The sequence below is a fragment of the Desmodus rotundus genome, chromosome 8 (assembly GCF_022682495.2).
Source record: "Desmodus rotundus isolate HL8 chromosome 8, HLdesRot8A.1, whole genome shotgun sequence".
Classification (NCBI taxonomy): Eukaryota; Metazoa; Chordata; class Mammalia; order Chiroptera; family Phyllostomidae; genus Desmodus; species Desmodus rotundus.
In genome coordinates, this window is record NC_071394.1 from 99,313,953 (window position 1) to 99,336,887 (window position 22,935).

A 22,935-nucleotide genomic window follows, 5' to 3' on the forward strand; every position below is an offset into this window, starting at 1 on the left:
ATGTTTCCTAAAATAGAGAGAAGCACAAAACATCTTAGCAGATACTCTACTTATTATTAAGTAGAGAAGAAAGTCTTAAAATAGATCATTCAGACATGGCAGAAAGCTTTTGACTGTTTTTTAAACTGTCAAAATCGAAAACAAATACTAGGGTCCTGGCTGCTGTGGCTCAGTGGATTGAGCACCAGCCCGCGAACTGAAATGTCACAGGTTAGATTCCCAGTCAGGGCACAGGCCTAGGTTGTGGGCCAGGTCCCCAGTAGGGGGCACGTGAGAGGCAACTGATTGATGTTTCTCTTGCATGTCGATGTTCCTCTCCTTCTCTTTCTCTCTCCTTCCCCTCTCTTTCCCCCTCTCTCTAAAAGTAAATAAATAAAATCTTTTAACAAACCGTATAAGAAACATTAAAGATACAACGAACAGGGTGAGAAACCACTTTGTAGTGTATATTCATTTAAGGAAAAAAGTTCTCCCAGGTAATTTACGGGGGGTGCTTCTGTGCAAAAAGCTACGGACGGCACTGGCTCAATAAACTCTAGAATTGCTCGACCTTGACAGGGAATTTTTAAAAAGTCTATTTAACACAGCACTTGGGGTAGGCCAGTTCTCTAATGTGGGAGCAAAACCCCACTTAGGGCCTCATTTTACTGCCACTGCATCGCTTTTCCCACCTATCCTAGTACCTTCCTCAAAGCTGTCCTCCCTGCCTCTCTCGTTAAAGCAAAGGTGGAACTTGCATCAGTCCCAGCCAAGGGCAGAACACAGCAGAGTGTGGCTCTGCAGCAGGCAGCCAAGCAGCGGGTCCGACGTGGGCTGCTGTGAGGCCGCCTCCACCGGAGAGCATCAGAGACCGCGCTGAGGCCTTGCTCTTTGAGTTCGTGTCAGGGACGACAAGGCCAGAATAAACTGGTGTAAGCAGGGACGGACTAGAATGCTGAGTAGGTTTTTCAAGAGGAAATCCTTACTTTGGGCTGGGAGTGAATCAACGTTCTGTTTATTAGAGCTAATCAAAAACCCCCATGCTTAATGTGAGAATGCTCACAGGTTTTGAAAGCAAGGCTCTCATCCTTGCGAGGGAATGCATTCAGCTCTGTTTTCACTGAATTCGGTGGTCTTATTATCTAATTATATTCAACTCTCCAAATAACCAGAAGTTGTTGTAACACATGAACAGGAAGAACACCACAAACAAAACAGGGCCTAGAAAAACGAGTCAACTTACAAAGCAGGAAGTGGCAGCTCATCTCCACCTAGCGCTGCACAGTCTGCCTCCGCGGGACGCGGAAATAACCCCAGGTTACCCCTCTAGAACCTAAACTGGATGGCTCATGGAAATGCACTCTGGGATGAATGCGTTCAAACTAGTAGCCAGTAACATGGCTTGTGCAATCTCGGTCTTCTTCCTCATTCTCCCTGAGAATAAGTTTAATTTCTTTCAAAATTCAATTATTGTATAACTTAGTAATTTTCATTTAAATAGGAGAGCAAAAATGCTTTAACAAAATAGGAATCAGCCTCCTGCCTCTCCCACTTCAAACAGACATTTTCTTGACTACCTTAAATGACAAGCATCCAAGTGCCTAGGGGACAGAGGTCTGCATCTTGGCGTCCCCTGTGCCTCTGCTAGAAGCCCAGCGGGCTTTATGGCTCACTGTCGCCAACAGAACTGCTCTGCCCCTTTAAGCTTCTCTTGCAGACTGCCACCTCCGGCTTCCCGAAGACCTGCCCTGTGACAGGACGTGCCTGTTTCTGCAGAGAGCATGCTGAGCTGGGCACAGGACACTGGGTTCTGTTCCTAGTGTGGCACTGACTGTGTGACCTTGAGCAAGTCTATTCCCTTTTAGAATGTGAAGAGGCTGGGCTAGCCCATGCCTCAAGTCCTTTCTAGTCAGAACATTTGAAAACCATGACTCCCTACCTCCCATTTCACCACCTTTTTGATTGACTCCCAGCTAGTCTCGGTATTTCTATAGGAATGTTCATTTCCTCCAAAGTGGACAATCTCTCCCACCCTTAAATTCAGACACTCTCCCCGTAAGTGTATGGGGCAAAGGCTGAACCCAAAGTCTGGCTAGTACGAGTGCATGAGGACAGTTGGAGGGAGTCTGGAAATCGGGGCCCCTGGGAGACCTCAGACGTGGAGTTTTTCTGCTTTTCTCCTGGAGAGGAAAGAAATTACTGCTGGGAGGAACCTTAGCCACCACTGAGCCAAACCTCTGGTTATAGGTGAGTAAACCAAGCCAGCAGTTACTCGACTTTCTTTCCCAAGATTGCACAGCAGGACAAGGGAACAAGTCTCGCTCCTCTTGGACATCTTTTTACCTCCCTCCGCAGGGCTCTGGCTATTTCTCTTGCCCCCTGGGCCTCAGAGGGTAATCAACAAACCCTGAGCACCTCTGGGCAAACCCCCAAGGAACTCTTTTATTTTAAGATTTTTATTTATTTACAGAGAGGGAAGGGAGGGGGAAAGAGAGGGAGAGAAACATCAATGTGTGAGAGATACATCAATCAGTTGCCTCTCACATGCCCCCTACTGGGGACCTGGCCCACAACCCAGGCATGTGCTCTGACTAGGAATCGAACTGATATCCTTTCAGTTCGCAGGCCAGTGCTCGATCCACTGAGCCACTCCACCTAGGGCAGGAACTCTTTTAAACTTTCAGCTGGCATGACCACTTGGGGAACATTTAGCTGGGCAGAGGGACAGTGATAGCTCTGGCAAGACACAAACTGATTGATCTTCTCAGTGCAGAAATCCATTGGTATTTTGCAAAAAGCTTGTGGCAGCACCTAGGCGGTAGATAAGGGCAGGTGAGGGAGACAGGGAGGCCCCATGAGGGTGGGGTTCTGCTCTAGTACCTGGCACACAGAGTTGGTAGTTATTCAACAAATTCAAGTCTGTATATCACCTCTGCCCATTTGCTTCTTGTCAAAGATTCTGAGGTTACAATAATACCAGAGACAAGGGTTTCGAAGTCTCTCAGCTACAATCTCAGTATGTGGCTGGGAAACAACCTGGGTGTGGAGAGAAGAGGCAGGACTTTGGAGTCAGGTTAAGACCCAGGGTGTGAAAATCTCATCTCTACAACATTGGCCATGGTCCTGAGTCTCTTTGCCTCAATTCTACCACACCAGCTTATTTTGAGCTTCTAAAAAGATGGCTGAGCTAATGCACATAAGGTGCAGAACTGACTCCATGAAAGTCAGTCTGTCTTACCCTCCTGGAAGCTATGGGCATAGACAGAGAAACCCCATTTCTAGGCAAAGCTCCAGGCTACTGGCATCTTCTTCCGAGAGAAGCAAACTATCAACGAGTCATCTCATTTTTTAATTATGTACAACGAACATAAAACGCAACTCAATATATACAAGTGAATATGCTTTATAGCCTCCCTATGAACACCAAACACGTCTCAATCCTTTCCTGTGAATAGCAGAGAGCTAGGAATAGGAGGGAAAAAAGGATAAATTATTTTCTCCTCTATAAAATGAGGTTGGGAAAGATGAACAATGTGAACTAGCCTCAAAATCACACGACTCCAAGATTCAGAGAGAGAGAAATATAATGACAGACGTTTATCAACCAGAAGACACAGAGTCAGATAGATAAATGCATTAAAACATTTTAATGGCATGGCTGTACAATGTCGCTGCCATTAAATGTATTACTGATAACCACATTTATAGTTACAATGGTTTTGCAAGCTCTGAGCACAGGGAGAGGGTCTCAGCACTTGTTCCACAGGAAAAGAAGCTGAGGTTGGGGCTGCATGGTTCCCGGTACTGCTGTGGACCAACAGCAAAGGTGGGCGCAGAGATGCCACCATTCCTCCGTTACCAGGGATTCATTAGTTTTCATTTTATTACAACTATAATCCATAAACATCAGTGATACAAATATGAAACTGTTGAGCATAGACATGTCTCTTATAGAAACTGGCCTTGAAATCAGCATAGCAAGCCACAAGTTTCTCTCTTCCTAGCAATCGACTTGTGTTGATCAAATCACAGCAGTGGTTTAAAATGAAGAGTCCCAGGGGCCCCACCTTAAATCTGCTGCATTAGAATCTCTGCGCCAGGTTGATTCTTATCCTTGTTAAACTGCAAGTCACTTGAACAATCACAGGATAGATTAGCTATAGCGGGATTTAGGCTCTTTCTAAGATAAAAGGAACGCATTAAAATGAGTCATAAAGATAAGGCTTTGTGTATACTTGCACATTATGTAGAAATTTACATACGCACACCAGGCTGTCAGGGGAAGGGAATCAACTTTTGTTAATTGCCTACTAGGGTATGGACCTTGCCAAATTATATATTACTCAATCTTCAAAATGATCCTATTTGAGTTATGGATGGAAAAAGTTAGGCTTAGACAGAGAGTGACTTTACTGAAGTCACAAGCCTGGAAAAGGGCCCAGCGCGGTTGTGAAACTAGATTTATCTGACCCCAGTCTTCTCATTCCATTGTATAAAGCTCATGTGCCTATGAAAACACACGCGCGCGTCATACGATAGCCGTGCGGTAAAAAGGAAAATGAATTGAATTACTTTTAGAGACCTTCTGCATCAACAGAAATGTCATTTTTAAAGAACTTACAGTATCGGTGAGAATTCTTTGGTCTGTATGTCGACAACAGAATGAAGGGGATGAGTACTATCAAAACTACATTTAACAGCTGAATTTTAGTCATCAGAAGTGTGTTCTGAGGCACGCAAGGGTCAGATTTAGTAGTGATTTTTGATTTGCACAAGCTACACATTTTTGCAAATGTAACATCTTAATGTTCATTCTACAAGTCCTATTACCTTACAAAGGGAAGCACCACCACATGTGTGATCTACCACTGGTCAATCCAATGTCCATCCTGGGCCTCTCCTGCCCCTCCAGCATCTGACACTCCCGTGTCCCACCCCAGGGGAACCCCCTTCTGCTGGCTCTTGGAGTCCTGTTCTCTTGTGGTTCTTCCTTGCTCTTTTGCCAAAGTTCTCTCTAGATCCTCCCTAGGTCCTTCTTTCTTTTCTCATAAGGCTCCATGTCGCCCTGTTTTCTCTTTGAGGAAAATCTCTTCTCCCCTCTCTTGACTTATTTATATCCCAATGACTTCAAAAGCAGCCCTGGAGGCCCTCTGGGCACAAAGCCCCCGTCTGTCTGGGGGATGTCATACTTCAGCACTCCAAACTCAGCGCCACTACCAGGCAGCCCCCCACCTCCTCCCAGGCTTCTTTCACGGGCGCCACTGCTCTGGAAATCTGCGTCGGCGTTAGCTGTTCCTTCTCTACTGAGATGTCAGATTTTGTTGGTTTTTCCCTTTGCATCTGTTCCTTTTGCATTTCACTGTTATTACCCATTTCAGTCCTTCCCCCGCACCGTTTTCCTTGTTGGCCTGGGGAAGCCTCCTAACTGGTGTCCCTGTCTCTGGTTTCTGCTCTGCGTTTCCTCCCCATCTCCCCACGAGCTACCACAAGAGCACACTCCTCACCTGCAGCCAAGATACGTCAATGTCCAAATACCTTCAATGTCTCCTAATGGGTCATACATTCATATTTCCCAGCTTGACATTCAAGACCAGTATTATTCAGCACTAAATGTTCTCCAGTTCTACTTCCCACTCAATGCCTGTACAAACCAGTTCTAGCTCAACTGGGCTCACTACCGTTTTCTGAATATGCTCTGTGCTTTCCTGTCCTGCTACGTCTTGTATCTCAAATGCCTTCTCCTCAACTCTTTGATGGAGACTCTGTATCCTTCAGGGACTGCCTTAAATGCTTTTTCCCCAAAAAGGAGTCCACCTGCCTCCTAGAGGAAAAGAGAAACTCTTTCTCTTCTAATTACCCAAATATCTTTTTTTGGCGTTTACCACAGTTATTTTTGCATATTTTATTTCCTCACCTACAAAACAGAGCCTGAGAGGGAAGAAATCAGATCTTTTCCTGCTGAATTCTCTGCTCTCTTAAGCACAGGGCCACACTCATAGTAGTTACTCAATAAACACTTGCTGTATAACATTTGTAGGACTCTAAAAGTTTGCAAAGCACAGTTACATTCAACATCTCAGTTGCTCTATTTGGAGCTTAAGTTTATTATAAGTAGTATTCAAGACTCACAATCTGATTTCTGTTGCTAAATGAAATTATCGGCACTATCTCTAACTTTGTACCTTTAAATTAAAGTATCTCTGAAAAATTACTTTACTTTGAACACTCATAGTGCTATGTGGCCTCCAAAGCTTAAGAAAAAAAAAAAAAAAAAAAGAGCATTTTGAGTCAAAGAAAGCCCACTTGCCAAACTGGTTTTTCCCTCTGCCTACAGGTTAAGTGTGCAAATAAAAGGCCTCTAAAAGCAGATGACAGTAATGACAAAAGTAAAACTTAAAAGAGAAGAAATTCCCTTCTGAAGATTTTAATATTAAAAAAAATTTCCCGTATATCCAGTTGGAATCCTATTTACGGGTCAGTCTCCAACACCCCTAGAGCTGGTATCCTAGCATGTTAACAACAGATAGTCTCTAACTGCTGCACGACAGCGATCCCTTGCTAAGAGACTGAGTATGACTAATATCATGAGGGAAAAACGTGGTGCTATGTTTGGGCTTGAATACCCAAGTGCCTTGTAAGAGCTCGATAAACATTTGTTGAATGAACAAATAAACAGATGAATTCAGAGAAGGCCTCCCTATTATGTGTAAATGGAAAGCAGTTTTCACAGATGGATGGAAGACTATGTTAAATTGGAAAAAAGGGGGAAAGGGCACTGAGGGGCAAGAACTGTGATATGTCACCTCTTCCGGTGACAGATCCCACTCTGGCTGCTGGAGAAGCGGGTGAAGGGGGCGGGGTGAGCGTCAGGCACTGCCCATCTGACTACGTCTCTTTGGAGTTTAGGGTGCAAGCTGCTCCAGAGCAGGCACTTTTCCTTGCACTTTCTGGTCCTAGCACTGTGCTTCGCATCTAGAAGAATGTGCACCATAAGTGTAATATGAGATGCCTGTGCCTTTTCACATTTCAGTACTTCCTATCTATTCTTCCTTACCTTGTTGGGGTGTTTTGAGGAATAAATAAAAATACAACCCTTAACCCCATAACATACTGCCTCACACACACACACACACACACACACACACACACACACACACACACACACGAGCCTGAAAAATGGTTGCTGTTATCATCATCATCATCTGGGGCTTTGTACATGCCTCAAAGGTAGTATTTAGTGGACTGGCTTGTTAGTACCTGTCTGCACAAATTTTAAGTGTCCTGGGGGTAGGCTCTTCATGCTTCTATCCTCAGCGTCTAGCCCTGCGCTCGCCCCACAGCAGGCCCTGAGGCTGGCTGCATGACTAAGCAATTGAGATCCAGGTTGCAGGCCTGCCTCCATTCCAGCCCACTGGGTCACCCTGAGAGTCATTTAAACTCTCTGGGCCTCAGTGATGTCTGCCGGTCCTTCCAGTCTAGAGAAGCTAGCGATCTATAAAGAGGCTTATAGAAGCTCCCATGCCAGTCACTGGCAGAACTGAAATGGGAAACCAGTTGTGCTGGAGCCTCGTTCGCTTAGTTTGCCCTTCGTCATGGGGGCCTCATACACCACGTCTCCCTAATAACAGTTGCTTAAATATCACTGTCACCTTGAATCTCCATACCAGGTGGATCGCTGGCACAAATCATATGCCCCTTGGGAGTCCTTTAGTTCCCTAGAAAAACCGTTTCCTCTTTCATGTAGACTAAGGAGACGCACGCAAATTCAGTTACCTCAGGTAGAACGGACCAGCCTTAACAAAGTTAGTTTCTCGAGCTTTGGAAGAAATCACTTGGAAATCCTTGGTTCTGAGTCCTCCATCTCTTCCACATCAAGATCTAAAACAAGAAAAAAAGAAAAAGAAAAAAAAGCACAGTGTTTCAAGACTGGCTGCCAGGATTCGATGTTTCAGCAACAGTAATTACAATTAGCATGTGTTTTGAACACCTACTATAAGTCAAGCGCCCAGCAAAGTGATTGGCGTATGTGACTTCATATGGTCTTCGTAATACTCCTCAACAGGGGACATTCTCCCACTTTACAGCTATACAAAAAGACTCTGAGAGGTCACAGAATTTCTCAAGGTCACAAAACTACGTTCTGTTAGATCTGGGACTTAAACCCAGGTCCAATTGACTCCAAAGCCTGGATTATTAACCTGTAAGTCAGGGTTTTAAAAGCTTTCTGACAGGGACCCATCGTATTCAAACATCATATAAGCAAACCCTAAAATCTCAAAACATCAAAACAGTGCTAACTCTTACTGTGTGCAATGCATTCTCATATTTTCTATTCTATTTGATTCTTTCCTATATTCTATTATACATTCTGTATCTTTTTAAAAATTCCAATAGTAACCCACTATACCGATTTCACAATCTTCTAATGGGTCCCTACTCTATTGGAAAAACACTACACGTAGATATAGCATCTCACTAGAAGATTCTCTGAACACGCACTAAATCCTCCTATGCTTTTCAACCATGAGAACCTGACCGAGGAGTTGAGCTTCCTAATTAGGATAAAAGTCTTTAACCGTTAAAATATGTATAAGGCACCATAACGCATATCATCTATAACGAATCCTTAAAAGCGATATTCAGTTAGGGCCAAAGAATGGAATTAGTCACTTACCTATAGCAGAGCAGGAGTTACAAAGTGGAATCGCGGATGATCTAAAACCTAAGGTGATTATTCTATACCCTGCAAAGAAGTGGCTAACAGCGGGCGGTTGTCTTGGACCAACAGAGCAGTCCTAACTATACTGCAGAAGTAGGAGGCTGGGATTGCAACCCTCTGGGGGCAGGGCCCTGCCTTTGCATTTTCCATTCAATTCCAGGGGCTTGGTGTTGAACCAGGGAAATCATCAGGTTTCCGTGGGGTCAGGACTGGGGTCCGAGTCGCAGTCCGGGAGTGGGGAGGTGCGACTGTCAGAGTAATGCCCCAGCCTGGTGGACCTGAGCCCAGAAGGTCCCTGGGGGGCCCCGTTCTCCCCGGCCCCCTGCCCTCCAGCACAGCTGCGCAGTTGGGCCACGAACTGCGGCGCAACCTGCCCCGACTCCGCAGTCGAGCCCCCTCCCCCTTCGGCGTAGGCCCCGGAGCCCGGGCACCTGCGGCCGCTCGGCCCCTGCGGCAGCTCGGCTCTCCGGCGCTGGCGGAGCTCTCGGTCCCGCGCCAGGGCTTCCCGGCCGGGTTTCGGTACTCCCCCCTGGGGAGCCGCGGGGGCAGGCTGGCCGCGCCCGGAGCCCCGCGCCCGCGGGCCGCGCCTCGCCCACCCGGCTGCGCACACAGACCCCGCGACGGGCACTTACAGAGTTCGACTCCGGCGCCGCGAGCGCGTCTCCCCGGGGGTCCATGGCGCTTCCGGACCCGCCAGGCCCGCCGCCGCGCCGCACAGCACCGCCCAGAAAATGGACGCCGGCGGCTGGGCTCCGCCAGCCCGGCCCGCCCCCGGCGCGGGGCACTGGACGCGGCCCGGCCCGGACGAGGTCGGCGCGACCCTCCGCCCCGCCGGCCGCTGCTCCAGACGACCCGCCGCGCCGAGCACGAGGCCCCGGCGGAGCAGCGGCGGGACTCGGGGACGCCCACGACGGCCCCGCGAGGCCCCAGGACTCACGAAGCGGACGGCGGCCTCCGCCTCCACCTTCCCCGGGAAAAACACAATTTAGAGCCGGCGGAAGGACAAGCCGGTTAGGGGTCTACGGCCCCACCGCCTAGTCGCCGTCAGAACGAGGCCTGGGCCCCAGCAGGGCTCCGGGCGCGCGGCCCCAGGCCCCAGGCAGCCTCCGAGTCCTGCGCGTTTGAGAGAGGCGGGTTCGGGAGAAAGTCAGGCGCAGTTCTAATTTAATCAAATTCTCAGGAATAGGGGTGTCACCTGCGCTTTCCCATGGCTGCCCTGAGGACCTAGATTGATTTTCTGCACGTGGTATAACAGATACTTCATGCAAAAAACCAGTTTTTTTCCTTAAATAAAGGCTACTGACTGCCTGCTAGGGTCTTTCTTCCAAGATCAGGGGCTGCTTATTGAAACAGTGCTCGCTGAGGCCGCCACAGACGCCTGGTGGAGCTGACAGCCTAGTGCCCATACATAACACTATGCACCGGTTTTGTTTGCTTGTTCTCAAAAACCCATCGACGTGTCCTGTGTTTTCGTAGTCTGCGTCTTATTTTATTTTTTTTCTTTAGAATAGATTCAGGTGACCACTTAGGATAGAAAGTCTGTTCTTTGCTGGCTTAACGTCCTGTTTTCAGCTTGGGGTACCGTGTTTGCAATTCTGCATCCCAGTTCCTGACCATGTTTTAAGAAAACGATCATTTTGATGAATAAAGTAGATTCCAATATTAAATTCAAAACCAGTACAACTTTTTTGATTTTAAATAATCAAGGGAAAATTATTACCCTAAAGTCAAATTAAAGGAACATGAAATTTGAAAATAAAGGCAGGGTTTTGAAGGCTGGCAGTGTGGGCAACATGTACGCCAGCAGCTCCCGGCCTCCTCAAAGCCGAGCAGCCTTTGTTCTCTCTCCCTAGGCCACTTGTTTGGAAAGATCTATTATACTAAATTGCATTTATTAACTAATGATTCATATTCTCACTTAAAAAAATGACCCTGCAATGTTTTTGTGTATGTAACCGCCGGTCAGAGCTCTTACAAATCCATTGTTAATCGTGGATTCCAACCTAAAGAAACTTGTGGTCTGATTGCAAGTTCGTGTGTTTTCATTGAGGCGTTTGGAAACTGAAAATCATTCCAACCTCCAACAAAACAGAGGCACCCGAATTAGGAGCCTCGGGCATTGCTCTCTGCTTCCCTGAGACTGGAAGGTGGAAGTGGTAGGTAGAGCAAAGTAACTTGGCCTATGGGTTCTGTCTGCCTGGGTTTAAAGCCTAGCTTTGTCACTTACAAGGTCATTCATTATGTAAGTTTAGACAAATTACTAAGCTTCCCTGAGTCTAGGCTTCCTCATCTGTAAAATGGGGCTAATTTTAGTGTAACACTTACCTCATAGGGCTTTTTGATGATTAAATGGGATAATACACATGAAGCATCTACAGGAGTGCCCAGCACATAGTGAGTGCTCTGTAAGTGTAAGCGGTTGTGGCTGGTAGTGCTGGAAGTCAAATGTTCAGAGCTCTAAGTTCCTACGGTCCAGGCGGTAAGAATCATAGCTTCTCTGTGTAAAGCAACCTTTATACTCTCGAAATTTTCCATGGGTAAGCTGCCAGGGTCACATGGTGAGTGACATAGAGGGATTTAAACGCGGGTCTGACTCCACAGTCCACTTTCTGTGCTGCTAACATGTTCCAAGGTGGTACCTTGATCAGAAGCTGTCAACAGCTTGTTAAGGGTGAAATCTGCTCTGACTTTCCTAAGAGGCTTAGCAAATGAATGGCTCCTTACATCCACTTGGGAATTCACAAACAGTGGTATTTCTTTCTCGTTAGAGCTAAATGCTTCTCCAGAAGCGAGTAGATTTCCCCAAATTGTTATTAATAACTAAAATATCATGGCAACAGTTTTAAACACGACAGCCTAAAACTTACATAATCAGCCTGTCCTTCAAAATTTTCCACCCTTCCTCATAACCAGTCTCAGATTCTCTCTCTTAATCATTCTGACTATGGGGAACTATCTGGAAATTTCCAGAAACGCCCCAACTTGTCATAATTTTATTCTTTTCTGGAAAGGTTTATTCTTTTCAAAACAACTAAATGTAATTTCTTTTTCTATAGCTTTAAAATACCTTTCATTTTAATACGTTTGCTAATCACAAAAAAACAAAACAACCTATGACTTCCAAGATTCTCTCCTCTCTCCTTAAATTTCTACCGATTCTTGAACATACCCACAGCATGGCTCCTGATCCTTTCCAGTGGCCTTTTTAGAAGACTTTCCTTGTTTTCTAGCTCATTTAAAAAAAAAAATCCCCACGATTTCTGTTATGCTACACTGCCTGCTTGGGACTATTGGCCGGTTTATTTCCCCCCTTCTCTTTCTTTTTTAAGGTTTCAATATCATCATAACATATAAATAGATGAAAGTGCTGTCTCTACTAAGCCCACCTGCTTCCTTTGTTCCCCACCGTGGGGCAGGGATCCATAACTCGCTCTGCCCCCCAATACTTGCAGCACCTTGTGACCTCAATTTATCGTGCTGCTTTTCCTCTCTTTCCCTCATCCTGGACACTCACCAGATTCCATCACTTGGCCTCCCCGATGTGGTTGCTTATCTCTTTCCCTTCAAGCATTTTAAGAAAGTGCCTGTCCAAATAATTTTCTCTAATCTCCACCACATTCCTGAAAGGCCTCTTGTAATGTTGTGTTGAGAAGTCTACCAAAGCCCAGGAAGAGGCAGTGTTTACAATAGGGGTGTCAACTTCCCATGCCCCCAGGAGCCGGGCAGGAAGTGACGTGAACTGGAGCCAACAGGATAATAGGTGTCCCACCTCTGTGGGGAGTGGCTGTGGTCAGCACCCAGCCCTAGACCAGCTGTCGCCAGGTGGAAATGCCAGATCTGCTGAATTTTCCAATGAAGCCCAAACCAGACATTTTATATAAAATGTATGAAATGTTGACTACTTAAAAGAGAAAGACAGAAATCTGAATCTGATCGAGTCTCTAGTTGTAACTACAATCTACACGAGGTCTCTGGGACAGAGGAACATGTAAAACAGCACGAAGGAATGCAACCGTCAAATTTCAGATTGTGGGAAACTGCAGTCAAACAAACTGTTTCTTCAACAATTTTTTATAGCAATAGCAAGACTAAAAAAAGAGGGAGGGAAATCTGTAGATAAAATTAAATTTAAGAAAATATTAATTGCACTGTGTGGACCTTATTTCTAATTGTGCTTTGAACAATTTTTTCTAATGACCTAATTGACCCGGCTGGTGTGGCTCTGTGGACTGAGTGCCGGCCTGCAAACCGAACGGTCGCTGGTTAGAGTCCCAGTCAGGGCACGTGCCTGGGCTGCGGGCCAGGTTCCCAGTCAGGGGCATGCGAGCGGCAACCGACCGAGATGTATCTCTCACACAGCGATGTTTCTCTCCTGCCTTTCTCCCTCCCTTCCCCTCTCTAGATAGATAAAAAAAATTTAAGATACATTTAAAAAGTTAAATGAAAAAATGACTTAACTGGACAAATTGGAATGCTGACTGTGATATTTGATGTTATTAATAATTGTTTTTGTTGGTATGATAATGATACTGTGGTTATTTTTGTTTCTTAGTAATCCATATTTTTTAAACTTTTTATTTAGAAATATTTCAAAATTATAGAAAAGTTGCAAAAATAGTACAAAAATACCTTATATACACTCTACTACCCATATCTATTTATCTATCTATCGTTTTTTCCTGGACAACTTGTGAATGGCAGGCGTCGTTTTTCTCTACCCCTAGAGCAGAGGTGGCAAACACAAGGCCCGCGGGCAGAATCCGGCCCTCCACCTTCTTTTATCCAGCCTGGCACTTTGTTTCTACCCAGCAGCAGCCCCGAGCTCTCGCTTAACTGTTAAGGAGTAGTTACATTTATACAGTCCTAAAATTACATTGGGCCCTTTGAAGGCAAGTGCAAGGCTGATGTGGCCCCCGGTGAACAGGAGTTTGACAGCCCTGCCCTAGATACTACAGCATTTATTTCCTAGGACAAAGGGCTTTCTCTTGGCATCATTATCTTTCAAAGAATAAGACCAAAATATTTAGAGATAAAATTTTATGATCTGGGATTTGTTTTAAAATAATATTGGACAGGATTTAAGGAAAGAAGACTGGCCAGCATTGAGAGTTGTTGAAGCTGCGTCACAGCTACGGGGGCTCATTAAGCTCGCCCTTCCATCTGTGTCACATTTTTACAATAAAGTTTTAAAAGGTTATGTTAATGAAACACTTTAAAATGACATAACATGCTTATGCTATAATATTAAGTGACTAAAAAGAAGATACAAAATTGTCTACAAAGTATTATCTGAACTATTCAAAACATCATAAGACAAAAAGACTGAAAGAATACATCCCAAAATGTTAACAGTCCAAATTACTTCACAGTGCTTATGTCTTACTTTTATAATTAGATGGGAAAAGTTAATACAGTTAAAAACATTACTGATAGAAAACAAAAACACTGGTAACTGATTCAAGTAAAACTACTATTAAACGTCAGACAAAATGCATGTGTGGACTGGCCTGGCCCACGGGCCCCCGGCTTGCAGATTCTGACTTAGAACGTGTGCCCACAACCTCTGTCCGAGGCCAGATTGGGCCTGCCCCCTGCTTTTGTATAACCTACGAGCTGAGGATGGTTCTTAACATTTTGAAATGCTTGGGAAAAAATCAGGAGGTGAATAACAATATTTCATGACATGAAAATTACATGAAACTCAAATTTCAGTGTCCATAAATAAAGTTTGATGGGGACCCAGCCACAGTCACTTCTGTATCTATGGCAGTACATATATTATTATTATACTTAATATTAGGGATTGTTATATTTTTAATTTCACCAATAAAATGTTTGCAGAAATTTTTCTCTGCTGTTATGTAAATACCTACAACATATCTTCTATAAAATATTTACCGTTGCTAGAAAAAATTTCCAAACACCTAAGATTAGAACTGGACTTCCTCTTGACCTAAAAGCATCGGCAGCAAGAGCGCTGGACTTGGGGATGAGCATGGCCACTTAACTATCCGAGAGACCTGGAGAAGCACAACTTCCCCTCGCCCCAGTTCTCCCAGGGACAGAATGAAGTGGGCCCAAGGTGCACACAGCCTTAGGGAATGTGGTTCACATTCCCGTAAGGGCTAAGGAGGAAGTACAGGGGTGGTGACGACACTAAGCGCTGGAGTGCCAGTCAGGCATGGGTCTCCCGGAGACCCAGAATTCCAACCATCAAAATATCCACTGGGGATGGCTTACCGGGCACTCAGACGAGCAGCCCAATAGCGGGCGAAGAGCAAGGAATGACCGACTTTGGGTGCTGTAAAGGCAGAACAGCATGCCTGCGGTAGGCAACAGGACTTTGTGGGGAAAAGAGCTTCTAAAGTCTGCAGCTTAACACGGGTATTCCAGGCCTGTCTCCAGCCTGAGTTCTGTAGAAGACCAACAGCACTAGGTCACAGGATGTGTTATAACGCTGCTCATTTAATTGATCTAGTTATTCCAGATCTAGTATGACAGTGGGGGGTGGGGCCCTCTGGCATCCTTGGCATATGGAATGGGGGCCTTGGGGTGGAGACTTAGGAAGACTCTGGAATAAATCACCTCGAACGAAGTCAGTCTGCAGGTTATTCGTAATAGCCCACGTGGGACGGTTAAGCAGTGAGGCCAATATTATGGCTGAAGCCAGACCAGACAACAGAGCACCCAGTCCCTGCTCAGCGGGCCTGCAGCCTGCCTTGCAGGGGCCAGGGGCTCTCCCGAGTCTTCATTTTCTAGCTGAAACGCCTCCCCATTCTTTCTCCCTCGGACCTTGCACCCCCAGCTTCAGGGTGCAGCACAGCAGCATCTCCTTTTGTTCGCCCACATGCCTGCCTCCTGACTGCTCCCTTTGTTCCCTCTTTCTTATTTTCAGCACCCCCCTGCTGCCTGCTCAGTCTGCAGTCATCTCTGTCTCCCCCCCGAGCCTCTCAGATGACCACCCGTTCTATTCCACATTGTCTCCCCGATGTCCTGCAATTTCTAGAGAATCTTTCCACGATGTGGCCCCTTTCTTTTGCTACTAACGGCTCTCCTCTTCCCTTCCACAGCTCAAGAAACAAGAGGAAGGGGAAAAAATGACAAGGGCACTGCCCTTCTGGGATTTAACCACATTCTCAGCTGGTGGCTTTTGTTTTCTCCTCTCACTGGCTTGTAAGGCCCTCGGGGCAGGGACTCCATGTCGCGCTGAGCTCTGCGCGGGGGAAGATGGGCAGGACTGCTAGGCCTTAATTAGAGCAAGGCCTCAGACAGTGTAGAAGATTTTAGCAGGCGAACGAAAAGGAATTTCAAAATATCCATTTGGCAGCAAATGGGCAGGGGTGGGTGTGGGTGGGATAAGGAAAGAGAGAGGTTTATTTTATTATGTAAAGAAAATCATGAAAGCTTTCACTTTTTTCATGAACACAGAAAGAATATTTACACTGACATTTTTAAAACAAAACAAAAACGAGGAAACAAACCCCTCCGCAGGCCAAATGCAGTGAGGGTAGACACAAGTGCTAGTCTTGAACCCTGAGCAGGAATAGCTGCAGAAGCAAGGAAGCCATTAAGGGAAAAGATGCAGGATGGTTTACGAGATCAAAAGAGCAATTTTTCTGGTCATGGAGACATTCAGGCCACGGAGAGCTATGCTGGGATCACCTAACAAAAACAAGTGCTTTGGCAACTGGTCTTTGATTTACCTGCTGGCCACAAAGCCTGCAGAAGAATAGCCAGCTGGGAGACCCCTGACCGTCAGAGCCAGGGAAAGTAAAAAAAAAAAAAAAAAAAAAGAAAGAACTAACAACAAACAGAAGCATCTTGCCTGCATCACAAATTCAAATTTTTGCATTCAGGGGCTTCTCAATTTAACATCTGCTCCTGAATTCGAAAAGAGTGGCAGCCGTTCTCCAGGTCACCTGGCAATGCAAGCGGATCAGCTTGGAGCAGGGCAGCCAGAGACATACGGTGGCTTATTAGGAGCCAAGACATCTTCGGAAGGTAATGAGGACGAGACACAGTGTCCCTGGGAAGAGACACCCTTGCTATTGGCTGAGATGCTCCAAACTGAAGTCTGGCCTTCAGGGAACAGTATAAAAGGCCACCAAGAGGACAGCACGCCATTCATTCTTTCTGGAACAGAGAGAACACACAATTGTGCCTGTCCATACAATGTTGCAGACTTGTGTAGGACCCTGGGCCAGAGTTTCATAGGGAGTCTCATGTCATGTTCCATTCTGCCTGGGTTATAGCGGGGCCTGTCACATAGTAGATGCCCAACAAATGCTGGAAGAAGTGAAATGAACTGTTGATACTCCCTCTCCTACTAATGGGTGATACTCTTCTACAAAGGACTAGAACAGTCTTCACGCAGTGGAACATGTCATGGCTAGTCAAAACCAAAGTATAAAGAGCCAGCCAGGCCACCTCTAACTTGGGATAGGCAAAGTCCACTAAATTATGAATCAATTTGAGAAGATGCTTCTGAAACATTCAGAGGGCCATATAGTTTCTAACTTGTATGTATAGCAAACCTATCCCTTTTTTCTTGGACCTTCATCAGTCAGCAGGCTAACCTATGAGGCATGAACGAGTTCTGGTTCTTAAGAAGAATTTTCCTAGCATTATTTGTTCCAATAGATACATACCACTCCAAGGAGTGAGGGCTTTAGAAATCCACCAGCCGCGAAAGAGGCCTGCAGAACTGAAGGGTGGGAGGCCCTGGAGGATGACGACAATTTATGAGCAAGATGGGACGGACCTTTCCACCACTTGCCTTTGAAAAAAACGAAAGGAAATGGCTAGCTCAGTGCTTGGCCCTGAGTTTAAACTCTGGAATTCTTATGAAAAATAAAGCAAAAAGCTTCCCAGAATATATTTTTTATTTTCTACTTTTGCTCTGAGAGGCTCTTCTTTTGTGGATTTCTTGGGTTAGCACTGAACCTGCACCAAAATTCCATCACCACCTGGGAGTGCGATGTCCAGAGTTGCACTGTGCCTTCTTAGGTCGTTTCCTAGTGGGACCAGGTCAAAAGCAAAGACTCCAGTGGCACCAAGTCCTGGGAATTGGAAACCAGATGTGGGGCCTGACCCACCTTCTCACTGCAGGGGCAGCTTACCTAATAAGGCTCAATCCACAGCCATCACACCCGGCTCTGACGGCGTGGTAGTCACAGTAAGAAAGCAAAGTGTACAGTTTGAGCGTAAGCCTCTGGCTGGCAATGCCTCCCCTGGCTGGAACTGTCAAGGGAGGTCTCCACTCAGATGCCACCTCTTTAGGAAGGCTTTCCCTGGCTAACCATTCTAAAGTGTCTCTCTTTCTCCTAACACGTCACCTTGCTTTTTTAAATTTAATTTTATTTTTCGTCTTTGTACTTGTCTCCTTTAATCAACTGTTTAGGTATTTATTCCCCCCCCACCCCCACCCCCACCACTATGCACCACACTAGAGGCAGGCCTGTAAGAAGCATGCCCTGGTCTCTCCTGTTCATTACTGTATTTCCACCTCTGAAATATGTGTGGCATATAATAGGTGCTCAATAAATGTGTCAACCAGGAACTCAAAGGCTTAACATGATTTAGCACTAAAGGGAAAGGTGCTAGATCTTTTTCTAGAATCTTCTCTCTATGTCAACCAGCTCTAGAACATGGCCTGGCTACCGGTCTATCTGTGAGAGGGCCGTGGTAACGGTTGAGGTAGATCAACATCACTCTAGTAGGAAGAGATGAGATCTGTTTGAAGTAGCAGATATTGACACAATGAATATCATCCTGGATGAATATATTTTGGATGACTGAATGTAATATTTACCATTTACCTGACTAAACAGATCATTACTACAGACAGGTTAAAAAAAAAAAAAAAGCCCAAGTTAAGGCTTGGAAAAACATTTTCTATTTTCCAAAGAAGAAAAGAGTTGAAAATATTATACTATAAATCATTCAGGCAGAAAAACCACAGAGTTGCCCGTTTCATTTTGGTGAGAATAAAACAGCTGTTTGCTCATTCTTCCTGTCGCACTTGCTCTGGCCTGCCCAGTACAAACACCTTAGCTAAAAGCGTAATGGGTTAAGCGTAGCCTTCTGAACATTGAGAAGGGCTAAATGCCATCCTTTACAATTGGCAGGAAGTGTTTTTGGCTGATCTAGGAAATCCAATAATAATTGTAAATGGGTACGTTTGGAGAAGCACTGTGCCTTGTACACATTCCTGTGAAATATGGAGGCAAGGCATTAAGGCGAAACACACCAAGTAATAAATAATAATTAGTCTTCCATTCACTGGTCTATTTATTAGAATGACAATAGTACAATGTACTTCCCAACATTCTTATTTGGCTTTCGAGCTTCTTGAATTGAGTTTAAAGTTCTTTTAGGCAAGACCAAGAGCAACATAAATGAATAACGCCACAAAAAAAAAATTATTAGGGTTGAAAATCTTCAAGATGACACAACCATGCTTGAGTTAAAAACAAAAGGATCGACATTTTATAACGAAGAAATACATTGTTGAATCCATCAGGAATTCGTTTTTTGGTAAAACAATTCCACTGCATCCATCTAATCTTGTGATTAAGAATCCAATGGGTTCAAAATGATTAATTGGGAACAGCCTATCAAAATAGAAGGCATCGTAGTTGTATCTTTTTGGATAGCAAGAGTATATTAATTACAAATGCCTGGCTCATTATTTGCTCAAGAGCGAATAACAATTAGCTTGATCCTATTGCCACTGTTAATGCTACTGGTACTAAAATAAATAGGCAAAACTGAATTAGGTTTCTGACATTTCCGTTCAGTTTATGATCCTCTGATTGATGCTATATTCAAAATGTACTTAGTCATTTAAGTCACAGGCAGGAAGGAAAATGGCTCCCGAGCAGCCAAAAAAAAAAAAAAAAAAAAAAGGTGTTACAGGAAGGATATTTCATGGCAGCCCAGAGAACGAAATCCCTGTGAGATGAATCATGATCTAATATAATCGAGGCAGAGAAAGACTCCAAGCAAAGGATTTAAGTTAGCCTTAAAACAACACAACAAAAAGAGCAACCACCAACCTTGAGCCCGTTAGAGGTTCGATTTTACAGACAGTGCTTTGGAACATGACAAGCTGCTGGAATACAGCAACTATTTACACAAATGGTCCTGAACGTCAAGGTTCTTCACCTTGGAACCAGCCTCAGGGAGGCTTCGGGTTTGACAGCACCTTCCCCCTAGCACACCTATAAGGGCATTTCCACAGAGGCTCAGTGTGCACTTATCGCTGGGGTGGGCTTGGCTTTGGGTCTTTCTCTACCCGGAGCTCTGAGGTTACCAATGGAGGGATCGAGAAAAACAGGAGCACAAGCATTTTGTGATTCTCAGAATTTTTCAGATGCCTTTTGTTTCAGTGGCGCTGGTGAACTCGTGATAATGAAACTACACCTTTGTACACAAACCTTGACCAGCATTCTGGAGCACGTTTACAAAGAAAACCTTAATTTTGAAAGTCCCAAGCACAAAGGAGGGAAAAACAAAGCTCTCACTGTGCAAAGCTTTCCCTATATATGTGTAGAAATATGACTTAGGTTTTAAGGCTTGAAGACCGCATTTTAAAAATGTCTAAAACCAGTGCAGACTCTAAATGAGAGGAAAACACTGTAAATGTTTCATTAAACATTTGTTTGTTTTTTTAAGACAATTTTTTGCATATCTGTTGTTGCATTTTTAAATAAGATTTGGTTACCAAGGAAACAGGCTCTGGCCCAGTGTTAATTTGAAACTAAAATATATTTGAGAGGTTAACCTAAAAGGAAAGAGCCTGTGCAATTATTTTGCATAGTGCCAGAATTTGGTACTTGCAGAACCACAGCTGCATGGTCTGCAGTGAACCATCCTCGGGACTGTGTTTCCTTCAGTGAAGCTCTGTTTCTTCTAACACGACCATGTACGTTTATTATTTTCCCCTTTAAAAATTGTAACTCCTCCTGTCCCCACATAATAGATAGATAAACAGTATATTTATTCTTGCATATTATTTAAAATTAATTTTTTAGACATGTAAGTTTTTATTTTTCATCTTTCATGCAACACGTTTAAAGACCGCTTCTTAAAATTTAAATATTTTAAATGTTTCATATTAAGCTTGTTTGCGCTCTTTAAAATTATCTCCAGAATCCCATTTATTTTTAGTTTCAAACTGAAATGAAGCTGAATCAACAGACTTTTCAAAAAAAATTCTTTTGTTGTCTAATGGCGCCACACCTATCATATATATGAGTTTTTTAAAAAAGAATCATCTCACTTTTATTGCAGAATCATTTTTTGTTTTTCAAAGCTATATATTTCTTTAGTATTTGAATAGGAAAGGCTGTCCAATTTTATAACAACCCCCCCAAAATTACAACTGTCTTATTTTATTTTTGTTTTAAAAGTCAGATTTTAATCCATCTAATATCCTTGCTGCATGGTTCAAATTCTATAAAACATGCAAATTTCAACCTACCTGCATGTGTCACTTTAGTGCAATGCTAGCGTGACAAGACACTCGGCCATTTTTATGTGAAGCGATGGAGACCGATTTCTCCGTCTTCTTGCTCACAAGTTTTAGATGCAATTGTCACACACACACACGAGATCATACGCAGAACAGCTTGGATGTACTGTGATCACGAGAACTGAATTTATCAACAGGAAAACAGGATTGAAAAAAGGAAGTTTCTCATCCAGGGTTTGTCTGAGGCTGCAACCAAGGAGGTGGTGTGTTGAATTTTTTTTTCCCCTTCCTCCTGAGAGTTCAAAGCCCGGAGCTGACCACTGTAAAGGCCACCGTCACATTTGCTGAAAATCAAACCACTGATACCAGCACCGAAAATACAAATTTGAGAACCAAGTTGTTAGCACACTGTGGGGTGCACACGAGTTAAAAATAGATCTCACCTTGCCTCCTACCTGCATAATAAACATGTAAGTTTCAAGTGTTTAATTTGATATTCACATTAATTAACAATACAACATACATTATTTAAAAGACAGCAAATGCAAGAAGAAAGGGGAGGCACCATCTGGTAGCAGAGTTTTGTTGTTGTTTTGTTTTTAGGGTTTTTTTTTTTTTCTTTTGGCTTTGTTAAAAAAAAAAAAAAAAGGTAAAATCCTATTTTGAATGTGATGAAAAGCAAACATCCAGAAGCAAATGAATCGGAACTGAAAGGTGATGTTGAAATATCTAAGGCTGTAATGAGGCAAAAACAAGTCTTCACTACCAGCTGATATGGCATACAGAGCATTTACATACTCACATCTGAAATACTAGGCAACGTGTAATGAATTCTACACACAGCATGCACACACAGCACCAGCACAGCTAATCCTGCCTGCCATCTTAGGCTCGCAGGAGCAAGATACGCACTGCATGCACACGAGCGCTGGGGAAGGAGGAAGCAGGGGACAGCTCACCTTAAATGCAGTATCTGATTAATGTTGGAAGTGACATTGCATATCAGCCTCAGAGTCCTGGTTCAACTGGGTAGGAGGGAACAAAGAAAAATGTCATCAACTGGTGATGCAAGATGAGCCCAATCACTAAACACTATTTAGCCAACTCCAAATTCTGCAACCAGACAGTAGAAGGCATTTCATACACTTAAGCAGAGCTGCCGCACAACGACTGTGTCCTTCTGCTTCTGAGAATCAAACAATCCTTTTGCTAAGGAAGAAAATCAGCTGGAAAGAACACTGTCATGTCTTCTTCTTGAAGGAAGCTTTCGATACAGTATGTATCTGGTTTGGGATGCATTTTATAGACTGTTAATTTCATAGCATTGCTGATAACAACAACAACAAAATAAAACTGTTAAGCTATGGCAAAGTCAAAAATAATATTATGAAGGGGGTAGCATTTCTAGATGTTTTTTTAAAAATCCTAAGTGGTGCCGGCAGACTTGCAGAAGAATGCACGATCAGCTGTCTGTATCGGAGGCGCTATAACCTCTAACCACAAGCGTGTAAATGTATCCTGCTAAATGTATCTGCAGTACAGAGCGGCAGATACATCCTCAGCTGGAATGGTATTCAAATGTGAATAAATTTGCTTCAACTTAGAAGCAGAATCCAATCAGGACAGAAAAATAAATGGATGCTGAGTTCCTGTGGATGTGTAGCTGACCAGCACGGACGATAAAGGCTCTCCTTAGGATACTGACCTAAATAATGTGGACTTGCAGCAGCTTACTGTACTTGCTCAGAACATAGGATGTGCA

At 44.2% G+C, this 22,935-nt stretch overlaps 1 protein-coding gene across 15 annotated transcripts in view; it reads right to left on the minus strand.

Moving 5' to 3' along the window:
* ZBTB38 (zinc finger and BTB domain containing 38) overlaps window positions 1-22,935 on the minus strand; it is a 73,159-nt gene that overhangs the window by 32,768 nt on the left and 17,456 nt on the right. For 5 of the 15 annotated variants that reach the window (XM_024556401.4, XM_045192128.3, XM_045192130.3 and 2 more), the window contains exons 1-2: window positions 9,331-9,834; window positions 7,753-7,857 (exon numbers count right to left, since the gene is read on the minus strand). The gene's annotated coding sequence lies outside the window, so the exon portion shown is untranslated. Of the gene's footprint in view, window positions 1-7,752; window positions 7,858-8,653; window positions 9,304-9,330; window positions 9,863-12,212; window positions 12,359-22,132; window positions 22,199-22,317; window positions 22,642-22,935 lie in introns of those variants that run through there. The other 10 variants (XM_053929490.2, XM_045192129.3, XM_053929485.2 and 7 more) reach the window with 5 other exon arrangements.